Source organism: Cornus florida, unplaced genomic scaffold (genome assembly GCF_030987335.1).
Source record: "Cornus florida cultivar Cherokee Brave unplaced genomic scaffold, ASM3098733v1 CherokeeBrave_3.0.0_Hap2_Chr02, whole genome shotgun sequence".
NCBI lineage: Eukaryota > Viridiplantae > Streptophyta > Magnoliopsida > Cornales > Cornaceae > Cornus > Cornus florida.
The window spans coordinates 59,577,295-59,594,115 of record NW_026775572.1 but is presented as its reverse complement, the minus strand read 5'-3'; positions in this window follow the sequence as shown (position 1 = coordinate 59,594,115).

Here is a 16,821-nt window from a genome sequence, read left to right as displayed (position 1 = left end):
ACCCCTAACGAGGCGGATTTGGTAATTCCTTAAATTAGTTTAAAACAAGTATAATAAAATAATTAAAACTCCGAAACGGGTTTGGGGCGAAGGCGGATTTAGTGATGAACCCGCACTAGCCCCACCCCGATTTTATATGTACCTTAAATATATATATATATATATATATATATATATATATATATGTATAAATAATATATTTAATATTTTTAAGACTCTTATTACTTTGAAATATCAATTAATATATTAATATTCACTACTTAATAATTTAAAAGTTAAGCCAACTTATTAATCAACTCAATTTGAGCACATTAGGTTAGTTTTTTTTTTTATAACATAATAAAAATGTCATAGCCCGTCCAATCTCAAAATTAAACGTAATACGCGGGATGAAGTCGGTACTTTATCTACAGGAATAAGGACGAGAATAGTATACCAATTACAAATCTATTCTGGAGTAAGGGCGAAATTGGTATGACGAATTTTCTAGGGTTTAGCCAAACCCGTCCCGATGCCATTCTTAATTGGGACACCTCTATGTAGGCGCTTAACATGATACCTGATCTAGAGTCTATTTTAATACTATTTGTCACTACCCGAGTGTTTCGCGGTTCAACTTAAATTATTAGATTATGCTAACAAACTCATGAGTAAACAAGATCTAGTTCCCTCTCCATCCAGATTGATGTGGTTCCTTACTAAGTCACGTGGCGTATAAAAATGGAGAGAAATAAAGTCTCGAGTGAGCCACCGTATTTGATGAATCGATGGGCTTGTCCACTTTGATATAGTGGGTTCAGCTTTAGAAAAAATGTTGGGCTAAAATGGGCAGTTGAGGATGGACTTTGAAAAAACAAATTATATTAAGAAGCCCAAGATCTAACCACACGATCAAGCGGAATTCGTGGGAAAAAATTGAGAATGACTAATCATTTTCTTGAAGACCAAGGAACCAAAAAGTAGGGCTCAAAATGGGTAAAAAGTGGTGCCTATGAAAGATGGATTCTTAGATCACATTTGTAACACGGCTTACGAGTCTTAAATTTAAATAAGCACAAACTTGCCCCAAAATATATTACCCCAATCCAATTGCATTTGCAGAAAAAAAATACAAATAATAATAAAAAATATCCAATTGCATTAAATATTTAGTAAGTTAACATTGTTTCAATTCAATAGCAATAAAATATATATATATATCGATATCTATATTACTGTTAAAAGTGTTGAGGAATTCTTATTTTTTACATACAATTTTATTAATAGAAAGGTTGCAACTCTTGAATTAACTATCTCTCGTGGTAAAATAATAAAATAAAAATAAAAATAAAAAAATTGAGCATCTCTCTATGTTTTTTTTTTTTGTTTTTTGAAGAGTTACACCTCTTGAGTTATTCATTTATTTTTTGTTGTTTTTTATATACATTTTATTATTTGAAAAGTTAAAGCTCTTGGATTGTGCTTCTCTTTATTTTTGAAGCATTACACCTCTTGAGTTGTCCATTTGATTTTTGTTCATTGTGGCCAATTGTAATGGTGGGCACTTGTCCATTTACCCAAAAACTCAAGTTGTTGAGTAGTACTGCATACCCACCCATTTAAACCCAATCAATTTTCTATCCGAATCTTATGTAGGACAAATGACCCTTGTTACATTCTCCCCTATCCAAACTCGTAACGTTCTCGTTGCGGCTCGGGCCACCCTGCCTACCCGGGTGCTCACTCGGATGCCTTCCGGGCGGGGCGCTTGGCGTGAAACCGGATCAAGGATTGCGTCTAGCTCTGATACCAATTGTAACAGGTGGGCACTTACCCATTTACCCCAAAACTCAAACTGTTGGGTAGTGCTTCATACCCAATCACTTTCCCATCCGAATCTGATGTGGGACAAATGACCCTTGTTATACCAATACAAAAGACATGTTCCTCTCAACCCTCTTAATGGATAATACTATCACATGAGGCGAGCGTTCAAAAGACCCAAACCTCGAGGATCCGTCTTAAGAGGTGAGATTACAATGAATGCATACTAATAAATAACAGTAAGAGAGTAAGGAAATATTTAAGGTATATTGAACGTATTACAAGAGATAATCTATAGACTTTACAAGAAAGTGTCTCTCGGTTAGTTCCTCTATATAAAGAAATAAATAACCACTTGAGATATTCATGGTCAACTAATTGAATTGAGGAAGCAAGTAACATCAACTTTGAATGGAAGAAGTCTATGTACAGCTATCATATGATTTGGTGGAGTTGATATCATGATACTCCCCTTCAAGATGGAGTGTGGATGTTGAGAATACCCATTTTGCGAATGAGTCTTCAGAAAGAATCTTTTCCAAGTGGATTGGTGAATATATTAGCAACTTGAGATGGCAAGGGTACGTATTGAGTAGACAATAATTTGTTTTGAATCTTTTTTCGCATGAAATGACAGTCTATCTCAATGTGCTTTGTCCATTCGTGAAACACTAGATTGTGAATGATGTAAAGAGCCGCTTGATCGTCACAAAATATGGTCATAAGAGATGTATGTGAAATGCCCAAAATCAGCAAAAAAAATACTTTAACCATTGAAGTTTGCATACAAGGGTTGTCATTGATATTTTTTTTTTTTTTGGCCTCTGTAGAAGATTTAGATACGGTTGGTTGTTTCTTTGTCTTCTATAAGATAGGGTTGGAACCAAGGAAAGTGCAATAACCACTAATAGATCAGCAAGTGGTGGAGTAACTGCCATAGCCATAGTCACAAAAACCAACGATGTGTAAAAAGCTAGAAATGGATAATAATATACCTTTGTTGATAGATCCTTTGAGATAACAAAGTACATGATTAGCAATATCCATGTGTGTGGTACGTGGGGATTACATGAATTGGCTAAATTGCTTAACGACACAGGTGATATCGGGTTATGTGATAATCAGGTAAAGAAGACGAACAACAAGGCAACGGTAAATTGTAGGGTCTGATAATAATGTGCCAGTCTCTATAACAAGATTGAGATATTGTTCCATAGGGAACTCAGAAATCCGACTATCTGTGGTTCCTGTATCGGATAAAATGTTAGTGGTGTATTCGGGTTGGGTGAGGAAGATGCCTTTCTTAAAGTGTACTACTTCGATGTTAAGGAAAAATTTTGATTGCCCTAATTCTTTGATGTAGAACTTTTGTTTTAGAAATTGCTTCAATTTTTTAATAACGAGGAGATTAATAAGAATGGCATCGACATTAATAAGCACATGTGGACTTAAAATTAATCTGGGTAAATAAAGAATAATTAGATTTAGATTGAGTGAACCATGATTTGATCAATGTTTTAGAGAACTTGGCAAACCATTTTCGAGAAACCTGAGTCCATACAAGAATTTATTGAGTCTAAATAACTTTTGCTCCCCTTGTTTGGAGAATCTCGAAGGTAAAGTCATGTAAACCATCTCATCTAAATCCCCTTATAGGAACACATTATGGACGTCCAATTGATAAATGGACCAATTTTTGATAGTAATAATGGAAAGAAAAAAAATCGAACAATGACTAATTTAGCCATATGAGCAAATGTATCATGGTAATCTTAGCCCTCAATCCGATTGTATCCTTCATAAACTAAATGGACCTTATAACGCTTAATGAAACCATCTTAATGATACTTTATCTTAAAACCGAGTTACAGCCTACATGTTTGTGATGTAAGGATAAAGGAACAAGAGTCCATGTTTGACTTTTTTCTAATACTTCAATTTTGACAGACAATTCATCTCTCTAGTGTGGAATGTTGACAACTTGAGAAAATAATTTTTATTCAACTATGAAAGATATTGTAGATAAAAATAAAATAAAAAATAAATAAAAATAAAAAGCTCTGTGGGACATAAGGAAATTAGTGTTAGAAACATACAAAGTAATATTGAGTGGAACTCATAGTTACCTTAGAGTTCGATTGAATGAGATTAGCTGGATGAGGGATGATGGGGCAATGAAAATATTTGAGATGGGGCGGTGGGTGTCCTTCTCTGGAAAGTCGTGATGAGTGAGGAACAATGGGTTGTAATGTGAAAGTTGTGGACTCTAAATTCTTATTGGGTGAGATAGTGGGTTGTGTGGAAAGATTACAACGATGATATACTGGTAATGGCTGAACTTGATGAGGTTGGATTGCGATAGAGGACCGTGAGATGAATTAGGTAGGGGAATTGGAATCTATAGTATGAGTAGCTAGATCTAAAATTTCATGTGGAGAGGGTGCATATAATTGAAGGTGTCATTGTCAAGGAGGGGTAAAGGTAAACTTGCAGGTCTGATGGAAAGGCGGAGATATCTTAGGAAGGAAAAAGTGATCTCGTGAACGATCATATCATGAGATGTGTAATTTTTTTTAGAAATGGTATTTGATGAGCACTGAAAAGTGCGTTTTTAAACCCCTTAAACTTAGGCATTCTAGTACTTTTATCTATCTTACTTTACCGTTTTAGATTGATTTCGTATTATTTCCATTTTCAGGCACTTATCCCGAAAATAAGCTAACTCAGCCAAATAAGAGCTTAATTGAAGCAATTTTGAGATTAAACAAAGAATGGAGCAAAGTGGAGAAAGAAAGAAGCAAAATGAAGCAAAGCAGCAAGTTCGATCGATCCAAGTCCAAGGTTCGATCGATCGAATATTGATCGATCTCAGCACTTCAAGATAGATCCAAGTCTTGACCCAAAGCACTTACGTCCAAAAGTTCTATCGATCCAACATTATTCTTCGATCGATCAAACACCTTTGTCCTTATTCAAATGATTGATCCTATCCACAGTTGTACCACTCACTAACTACTTTTGTCCTTTTCCCATAAATATTTCCCATAAATATCTCGGATTTGTCTTTTTCCAAAAAGCTCAGCCAGTGGGATCGATCCTGCCTAAGTTCGATCGATTTCAGTTACTTTCGATCGATCTCACTTCCTCCAGTGTAAAAAAGTTAAAATTCAATCTCATTGAAAGTTGTCCTTTATCCAATCATTAGGGAATATTGTGTGCACAACTCCAGCTCATTTTGGGTGTCATTTTGACCTACCTATATAAAGATAAAGATTGTTTTTTCAAGGGGAGGAGGCCAATATTATCATTTTCATATCATCTCTTGGAGAAGAAGTTTAGAAGAGGAGGAGGTTAGAGACACCATTGGAGATCTTCATCAACAAGGAGCAAACCTCTTCCATGGAGTTAGCCCTTGAGGGTTGGATCATCATCACCATGAGTGGCTAGACATCCTCTTGGGGCTAGAGTTAGCCCCAAGCATACTTTCTATATCTTAATCTTGTGTATTATTGAGGGATTAGTGTTGTAATTAATGTTTTGACACTTTGATATATATAGATCTTGTTTAATCAATGATTTATGTGGTTTAATGCTTCCAATTGATCATTTCATTCATCTATATGTCTATGTATGTTAGAATAGATGTTCATGTGCTTATTTCTAGATTTTGTGTTGTTGATGCATGTCTATGTGTATTGATGCCATAAATTTAGAGGTTGTCAAAACATAGTGCTTAAAGGAATGTTCTTGTGATTCTCTAAATGGTTCATGCTCATATCTTAATGGATTGTGTCTCCTTCTTAGCTAAATTAGTTTAATTTCAATGGCTTAATTGTAGTTTAGTGATATTATAATATTAGATGGGAAGACAATGCATGCTAGTTGTTTGATGCTCCATACTTTTGAATGCAAGTAGCATATGTCTCTAATTTTGTGTTATGCACGGTTTTGAGTTCAATGAAAAAGATCAATGATTTGTTAGATATGTTGTACTTTTCACATGCTATTTAGACAATATATACTTAATTGCTAGATATATTGCGTTTTTCACATGTTGGTTAGACAATGTATGCTTAATTAGTCATCCTTACTTGTTGAATCAACCAAATACACACACACCAATATTGCAACACCCTAATTGCCCTCATTAATCACTTGTCAATAATATAGAAATGATTTTCTTGGTGGTGATCTCTAAACCCTAAGACTTTTCTCTGTCTCTTACTTACTCTCCATTGCATTCAATTACTTAGTCTAATTTAGTTGCTCTCTAATCTAATCAACCAACCAATCAATTGTTTGATCACTCGACCTGTTAACCCTAATAACGATTCCACAATCAATTCCGACTCCAATCGCTTGGGACAATCCCTACTCGCCCTAGCTATATTTATAGTAAAAGGTAGTAGTGGTTTTTACAAATGTAAAACTTGGCCCTCGCCTAAATTGCACGTTTCTCCAAGCTTGTAGTCACCGCGACCTACACTATTGGAAAGACCAACAAGTTTTTGGCGCCGTTGCCGGGGATTAGGCAACGTTGTATGTAATACTTGTAACACCCCCACATTTTCCACGCATAAGTTGATCAGGCTTATACACGAAAAACGAGGGATATCAAAAACAATTGGCAATATACAAGCATGGAATACAAAATGATGGAAATAAAAGAATTTAGACAGGAAAGAAACATTAAATAATACAACATCCATTCATCCTTTATTTAATACAGTACTTCATTACAACTTGGAAATCCTACGTCAGGGATCCCTAAATATAACCCTGAGAGTTCAACGTCAAAAGTAAATAAAAACTGAAACTGAAATACTACATAAAACTTCTACCCTGCACTGGATCGTAGGAGTAGATGAGTTCGGATGATGGTCCCACACTGCCAACCTCAGCCTTGAAACGGATACTGACCGTATCCTGAAATAACAACAATGGTGGGTCAACCCCACGAGCAAGTCCTCTCTACTATGACCCAAATCAGAGAATCCAATAAATTAATCATTATGAATCGGATGAGTACTATATCTGTATACATCCTATGGGAACTATCCGATGTATAACATGACCTCAACCAGAATAGACGGTGATCACTTAGACTCACACTAGGTGGTTAAGTGTCGCCTTTCCCTACCCGGGAAATCAGCTATTATACATGGTGCACGGTACTGACAACACAGACTATAACGAACTACACAATGATAACACCTCGCAAAGTACTGATGAATATACTGAGCATATAAATTAGGCAACACATGCCAACAATATTAAGAAATATACCGAGTATGTCAATTAGGCAACACATGCCAATAATATTAAACCACATACCCCGACAGCCACACATCTGTCTATCGCAACGAATGCATAAGGTATAAATGAGTCTAAACTTATTAGCCAGCTCATATGGTTCTATATGGCAACACATCCATATAATATAAATGCGACATAATTAAACAGTCCATTTATTTCCTGAAATGCACACAGCATAATAATCATGGTTTATATATCAATTAACAGTATAAACATCCTATAAGATATCATGGATAATTTATCTGACTAAAACCATGGCCTTATTTAATTTAACAGTAATGTTTGATACCATTAAATACGATAATAACACTATTTATATTTAACAATGTCGTTAAATAAATCACATTAGTATCTGTACTGTGAACGAGCCAATAAATGCTTAGAAAAGATTAATCGGCCATAAGAATAAGTAACGGGTATTAAAATAATAATTTCGTGGCCCGTTAAACCCGTAATTACCAACACAGTACCTAAAAATCCAAGTTTAAGGTTCTGGAATTTACAAAACAGGCCCTAGGGGTATTCTGGTAATTTCCAGCAGCTGTAGGGACCCCACACGCGCCCTCACGCCTCCCAGAGCCTCCCCACGCGCAGCCCAACCTTCCCCACTCTCCCACGCGCCTCCACGCGCGTCTGGCATCAGCCACGCGCTCCCACGCGCGCGCACGCGCTGCCACGCGCGCACTAAGGGTGCCTTGCTGACGTGTCACTTCCTGGTTGGTTGGCTGCATCCGGACTCCGTACTCGCGTCACACCGGATCATCTCACCCTATCTTCCCTCCATCCAACGCCCACAGATCCGGGTGTACCGCGGTATCATGGACCGCGATGCACCGGATCAATCAGACTCCACTAATGGCCAGGATGCGCGCGTACACCCTCCTATGGTGCGCCGCGTTGCACCGGATCACTCCGGTCGTCTCCCCCACTGCCGGCGACCGGAAAACTCGCCGGAAGGTCGCCGGAAAGTGCAGAAAATGCCCGGAAAAATCTAGAAAATTCTAGAAAAATCCCTAAAGTCTTATTTAATTATTTTTAGCCATTATTAATTTCATAGGACATTAAATAAATATATACCATCCTATATAATTAAAATTCCATTAATTGAATAAAATAAAATTAATAATTTATTAACCTCTAAACCTTGACTCTATGCATAAAACTAAGCTAAACAATTAATTTATTAATTCAAAGGGGAAAAGTAGATAATAACTTGCCTTTTTGGATTTAAAATAAATCCGCCGGTCTGCGCGTAGTCGGGTAAAATTGCCTACACCGGTCCAAGCTTCTTTCTCTTTCTCTTTTCCTTTCACTCTTATAAAATAGCTCTCTAGAATTTATACTTTGCTTCTAACTCCCTTTATTTTTTTCTAAGGCAAGCTAGTTAATTTATACACAAAATATATAATATAAATATTACAAATATCTTATTTATAATAACTTCTCACCCATTTCTCATACTCCTACCTATATGGCTTTAAGACAATGCTATCTTTAATCAAGATATTTGATCCACCATTCTACCATAGTAAATGAAATTCTATCCTAGTATTTAATTTTTCATCATTACCTTGATTTAATACTAATATTATTATTACTAATATTATTATTAATAAAACTTTTATAATAATTATTATTATATTATTATTAATATTATTATTATTATTATTATTATTAAACTAATATAATTATTATTATTACAAAATAATACATTATATCATCATAATACTATATAACACAAATATAATATTCTAATTAACTAATATTGCTTAATTAAACAAAATAAACAAATAATAATACATGCACAATTAAATACATAAATTTACTATTTTAACATACACAATTAATTTACATGCACCATTAAATGAACTTAATATAACAATGAAGCATGCACAATAATAGGTACAGGAATCCACACATAATTGAATTTAAATACACTAAACTCTTTAATTAATTACGGGGTATTACATTCTCCCCCCCTAATAACGGAATTTCGTCCCCGAAATTCACTACATACCTGTATTAAAGAGCTCTGGATACTTGGCACGGATAATATCTTCCCGTTCCCAAGTAGACTCTGTAGCACTATGATGACTCCACTGTACACGTACTAATGGAATAGTCTTCGTGCGCAGTATCTGATTCCTACGATCGAGAATACAGTAAGGTTGTTCCAAATAGGTTGCATCAGGTTGCAACTCAATCTCACCCACATCAATGTGTTGATATCGGTCTTCGTCCCGTAGAAATTTTCGCAGCATAGATACATGAAAAACATTATGTACCCTATGAAGATTATCTGGTAGAGCCAGACGATAAGCTACTGCCCCAATCCGATCTGTAATCATAAAAGGACCCACAAAACGAGGCGATAACTTACCCTTTGACCCAAACCGCATTACTCCCTTCATAGGAGAAACCTTAAGCAAAACCTGATCACCAACCTTAAACTCCAAAACACGAGTTCGACGGTCAGCATAACTTTTTTGTCTGCTTTGAGCTGTACGCATCCGATCCCTAATGATAGCGATCTTTTCAGACGTGTCCTTAATAAATGCAGGACCCAAAAAGCTGTTCTCACCAACTCCAAGCCAACAGACAGGAGACCTACACGGTCTACCGTACAAAGCCTCAAATGGTGCCATACCAATAGTTTTCTGATAACTATTGTTATACGCAAACTCTGAAAGCGGCAAATATTCCTCCCAATTGCCTTTAAAATCAAGAACACATGCCCGCAACATGTCTTCTAAAATCTGATTAACTCGCTCAGTCTGTCCATCTGTTTGAGGATGATAAGCAGTGCTAAGATATAGTTCTGTACCCAAAGCCTGCTGAAAGCTCCTCCAAAATCCTGATACAAACTTCGGATCTCTATCTGATACGATGGACAATGGTACTCCATGAAGTTTCACCATTTCTGCAATATACAGCTTAGCATACTGTTCTGACGTAAAGTTTGACCGAACAGGCAGAAAGTGAGCGGACTTGGTCAATCTATCAACAATGACCCAAATAGAGTTGTGATTATGCTGTGAAGTAGGTAATCCCTCTATGAAGTCCATGGAAATACTCTCCCATTTCCACTCTGGTATGGGAAGTGGCTGTAACGATCCTGGCGGTCTCTGATGATCAATCTTAATCATCTGACAGGTGCTACATTTAGAGACAAAGATAGCTATATCTCTTTTCATGCCAGCCCACCAAAACTGGCGTTTCATGTCCTGATACATCTTGTCTCCCCCTGGATGTACAGAGAACTGAGAAGTGTGTGTCTCTCTCATCACAACATTTCTCAAATTATCAGCTGAAGGCACAATTAAACGTCCCTTGTACCTCAATCCTCCATCAGTCCCTATAGAATAAAAAGGAACATCTCCGGAGGCTAACTCCGAAACCCGATCAATACACTGTTGATCTGAGAGTTGCGCTTGAATGACCTGATGAATGATAGAAGGAGTTACTACCACACATGCCATAAAAGCGTCTGCTAACTCATCAACAGTCTTCAAAGCATCCCACTCTGTTGTAAACAAAGCTGAAAGGCTGACATAGGGTCGGCGGCTGAGTGCGTCTGCTACAACATTCGCTTTCCCTGGATGATACTGAATAGAGAAGTGATAGTCTTTCACGAATTCCAACCATCTGCGTTGTCTCATATTCAGTTCCCTCTGTGTGAACAAATACTGTAGACTCTTATGATCGCTAAACAATCGAAAAGTCTCCCCCAAAAGATAATGTCTCCAAATACGCAAGGCAAAAACCACTGCGGCGAGCTCTAGGTCGTGAGTCGGGTAATTAAGCTCATGAGGCTTAAGCTTCCTAGATCCATAAGAAACTGGTCGCTCTTCTTGCATCAACACACAACCCAAACCCTTCAGAGAAGCGTCGGTAAATACTAAATACTCGATTCCACTCTGAGGTGTGGCTAAGACAGGTGCAGAAGTTAACTTGCTCTTCAATTCAGCAAAAGCAGTCTGACAAGAATCATCCCATACAAATGGTACATTCTTCTTAGTCAGATGAGTAAGTGGACCCGCAATTTTGGAAAATCCCTGGATGAACCGGCGATAATACCCCGCTAATCCCAGAAAACTGCGAATCTCTGTCGGTGAGGTAGGCTGTCCCCACTCCATAACGGCCGCAACCTTGGCTGGATCTACTGCTAACCCTTCTTCTGACACTACATGTCCCAGAAATTTGACCTCTTTCTGCCAAAATTCACACTTCTCAAACTTCGCAAACAACTGATGTTCTCGAAGTGTCTGCAATACTGTGCGTAAATGTCTGGCATGGTCCTTCTCCGACTTGGAGTAAACCAGAATATCATCAATGAAAACAATGACAAACTGATCTAAGTATTCTCTGAATACTCTATTCATCAAGTCCATAAAGACAGCTGGAGCGTTCGTTAAACCGAAAGGCATAACACGAAACTCATAAGATCCGTACCTCGTGAGAAATGCTGTCTTTGGAACATCTTGTTCTCTGACTCGTAGCTGATGATAACCAGACCTCAAATCGATCTTTGAGAAGTAAGTAGCTCCCTTCAACTGATCAAACAGGTCATCAATTCTGGGCAACGGGTACTTGTTGCGAATAGTGACCTTGTTCAGTTCTCTGTAATCAATACAAAGACGAAGAGATCCATCCTTCTTCTTTACAAACAGTACTGGTGCTCCCCATGGTGAAGTACTCCTGCGAATAAATCCCTGGCTGAGCAACTGTTGAATTTGATCTTTCAACTCTCGCATCTCCACTGGTGCCATTCGGTACGGCGCCTTAGCAATAGGCGTAGTGCCTGGAGCTAAATCAATAACGAAATCTATCTCTCGACTCGGTGGCAAGCCTGGAATTTCCTGGAATACATCCTGGAATTCCTGTACTACCGGGATGCTGTCAAGAGATACCGCAGTCGCTTCCTGTGAGTCCTCCTCAAGAACGAATAAATAAGTGCTAGGCCCTCTATCAGGTTGTGGTACAACAAGAAGATACATCTCCTGTCCTGGTATAGAAAATCCAATAGACTTTTCGTAACAGTTAACCTGAGCATGGTACTGAGATAACCAGTCCATCCCAAGTATAACATCATACGAATGCATATCTAACACTAACAAATTTGCAAGAAATCGAAGTCGGCCCATATCTATAAGGATATCACCGCTATACTCTCGTAAAATTGCGCCAACTCCCAATGGTGTATAAATATTAAGAGGTTGGTCACATAACTGAGTCGTCATACCAGATAAGATAACAAAAGATCTAGACACAAAAGAATGTGATGCACCAGTGTCAAACAGTATACGAGCAGTTCTACCATGTATAGAAAACATACCCTCAATAGCCTGAGGAGCCTGCGCATTATGTGACATGAAGTTATAAACTCTGCCATTATGCAACTGCTGTGGAGGTTGTCCCGGAGGAAATGGTGGTGCTGGAAGTGCCGGAAAATTCTGAACTTGCCCACGTGGCATCGGTGGGGCCGGTAGAGGTAACGGCTGATTAGGTCTCGGCTGCCCATACTGTCCCTGCTTAGCTTTGGGACACATCTTGGCCGGATGCCCAATCTCTCTACAGTGATAACAACGTCCCGTAAAAGGACCTGCCTGCCTTCTCTGTTGATTTCCCGACCACTGTTCCTGTCCGGTCTGAGGTATCCCACCTTGTCTACCCTGATTAGGGACTCCATCCCTCTGCACATCTAGGTTTCCTTTGTTTTTCTTCCAAGGTTGATGTCCTTGAAATCTGCCCCGATCATTGGACTTGGCACCACTGCTGCTTCCTTTCTCCCCTGTCTGGTAGTCTCGGTTAGTCCGCTTATCTCCCTTGGACTTCCGGTAATCACTCCTCATCTGGCAGTGCTGTAAGGCGGCATTAACCACCTGGATATAAGTAGTATATGCAGGACTACCTAAGATCACCACTTTAATCGGCCATATTAATCCCTTCACAAAGCGGTCTCTCTTCTTTTCTTCCGTATTGACCTCCTCTGGTGCAAATAATGACAAATTTATGAACTTCTGTTCATACTCAGCCACAGTCATATCTTCCTGTTGCAGATCCAGAAATTCGGTCTTCATCGCTGATCTTACTGACATAGGAAAATACTTGCCGTCAAAGCGAGTCTGAAATTCAGCATACGTCAATCTGGTCCTCTCATCGACAGTAGTAATAGACTCCCACCACTGCAATGCATTGCCTATCAGCATAAACGTAGCCAGCATCTGTTTCTGCACTTCGGTACAGATTACCATCCGAAGATGACGCTCGCTCTCCTGTTTCCACTGATATGCTAACAGGACATCTGTGGACCCCGCAAACGTTGGTGGATTTCCCCGGATGAACGAGTGACGAACTTTGTCCCATGACATTGGCTGTGCCACTGGTTCAGGAACAGGTACTATCGGAGGAGGTTGCTGGTTTCGTAGAGCAGATGCTACTCCTGCTGCCACCGCTCGTGCAATGATATCAGCAACTTGAGGAGAAAATTCCTGATTCTCATTTTGAGTTGGGGAATTACTGCGATGACGGTTCGCATTCCTTGTCCCACGCCGAGACATCCTTCTATTAAATTCAGAAAAATCTAACGTCAGTACATTATAATGGACCGACTAAAAGAATACAAAGAACCCTAATACTTAGGCTCTAATTATCAGAATACACAACGCGGAAGTATAGTAATCACAGATCCCTAAGACACTCGAACCTGGAATGCTCTGATACCAACTGTAACACCCCCACATTTTCCACGCATAAGTTGATCAGGCTTATACACGAAAAACGAGGGATATCAAAAACAATTGGCAATATACAAGCATGGAATACAAAATGATGGAAATAAAAGAATTTAGACAGGAAAGAAACATTAAATAATACAACATCCATTCATCCTTTATTTAATACAGTACTTCATTACAACTTGGAAATCCTACGTCAGGGATCCCTAAATATAACCCTGAGAGTTCAACGTCAAAAGTAAATAAAAACTGAAACTGAAATACTACATAAAACTTCTACCCTGCACTGGATCGTAGGAGTAGATGAGTTCGGATGATGGTCCCACACTGCCAACCTCAGCCTTGAAACGGATACTGACCGTATCCTGAAATAACAACAATGGTGGGTCAACCCCACGAGCAAGTCCTCTCTACTATGACCCAAATCAGAGAATCCAATAAATTAATCATTATGAATCGGATGAGTACTATATCTGTATACATCCTATGGGAACTATCCGATGTATAACATGACCTCAACCAGAATAGACGGTGATCACTTAGACTCACACTAGGTGGTTAAGTGTCGCCTTTCCCTACCCGGGAAATCAGCTATTATACATGGTGCACGGTACTGACAACACAGACTATAACGAACTACACAATGATAACACCTCGCAAAGTACTGATGAATATACTGAGCATATAAATTAGGCAACACATGCCAACAATATTAAGAAATATACCGAGTATGTCAATTAGGCAACACATGCCAATAATATTAAACCACATACCCCGACAGCCACACATCTGTCTATCGCAACGAATGCATAAGGTATAAATGAGTCTAAACTTATTAGCCAGCTCATATGGTTCTATATGGCAACACATCCATATAATATAAATGCGACATAATTAAACAGTCCATTTATTTCCTGAAATGCACACAGCATAATAATCATGGTTTATATATCAATTAACAGTATAAACATCCTATAAGATATCATGGATAATTTATCTGACTAAAACCATGGCCTTATTTAATTTAACAGTAATGTTTGATACCATTAAATACGATAATAACACTATTTATATTTAACAATGTCGTTAAATAAATCACATTAGTATCTGTACTGTGAACGAGCCAATAAATGCTTAGAAAAGATTAATCGGCCATAAGAATAAGTAACGGGTATTAAAATAATAATTTCGTGGCCCGTTAAACCCGTAATTACCAACACAGTACCTAAAAATCCAAGTTTAAGGTTCTGGAATTTACAAAACAGGCCCTAGGGGTATTCTGGTAATTTCCAGCAGCTGTAGGGACCCCACACGCGCCCTCACGCCTCCCAGAGCCTCCCCACGCGCAGCCCAACCTTCCCCACTCTCCCACGCGCCTCCACGCGCGTCTGGCATCAGCCACGCGCTCCCACGCGCGCGCACGCGCTGCCACGCGCGCACTAAGGGTGCCTTGCTGACGTGTCACTTCCTGGTTGGTTGGCTGCATCCGGACTCCGTACTCGCGTCACACCGGATCATCTCACCCTATCTTCCCTCCATCCAACGCCCACAGATCCGGGTGTACCGCGGTATCATGGACCGCGATGCACCGGATCAATCAGACTCCACTAATGGCCAGGATGCGCGCGTACACCCTCCTATGGTGCGCCGCGTTGCACCGGATCACTCCGGTCGTCTCCCCCACTGCCGGCGACCGGAAAACTCGCCGGAAGGTCGCCGGAAAGTGCAGAAAATGCCCGAAAAAATCTAGAAAATTCTAGAAAAATCCCTAAAGTCTTATTTAATTATTTTTAGCCATTATTAATTTCATAGGACATTAAATAAATATATACCATCCTATATAATTAAAATTCCATTAATTGAATAAAATAAAATTAATAATTTATTAACCTCTAAACCTTGACTCTATGCATAAAACTAAGCTAAACAATTAATTTATTAATTCAAAGGGGAAAAGTAGATAATAACTTGCCTTTTTGGATTTAAAATAAATCCGCCGGTCTGCGCGTAGTCGGGTAAAATTGCCTACACCGGTCCAAGCTTCTTTCTCTTCCTCTTTTCCTTTCACTCTTATAAAATAGCTCTCTAGAATTTATACTTTGCTTCTAACTCCCTTTATTTTTTTCTAAGGCAAGCTAGTTAATTTATACACAAAATATATAATATAAATATTACAAATATCTTATTTATAATAACTTCTCACCCATTTCTCATACTCCTACCTATATGGCTTTAAGACAATGCTATCTTTAATCAAGATATTTGATCCACCATTCTACCATAGTAAATGAAATTCTATCCTAGTATTTAATTTTTCATCATTACCTTGATTTAATACTAATATTATTATTACTAATATTATTATTAATAAAACTTTTATAATAATTATTATTATATTATTATTAATATTATTATTATTATTATTATTATTAAACTAATATAATTATTATTATTACAAAATAATACATTATATCATCATAATACTATATAACACAAATATAATATTCTAATTAACTAATATTGCTTAATTAAACAAAATAAACAAATAATAATACATGCACAATTAAATACATAAATTTACTATTTTAACATACACAATTAATTTACATGCACCATTAAATGAACTTAATATAACAATGAAGCATGCACAATAATAGGTACAGGAATCCACACATAATTGAATTTAAATACACTAAACTCTTTAATTAATTACGGGGTATTACAATACTCCTAATTTTAAAAGGATAGTCTAGGTATTTATTTATTTATTTTTATTGTATTTTTTTTAATTGTTTAATTGATTATTTGACTAATTGTTTATGTGTTTAATTGAATTAAGTGTTACTTGATTAATTGGCTACTTATCTATGTGTTATTTGTATTTTGTCTAGGTGTTATTTGTATTATTTGTTTAATTAGATTATGTGCTTAAATGATGTATTTGATTAATTGTAATTAATTGTAA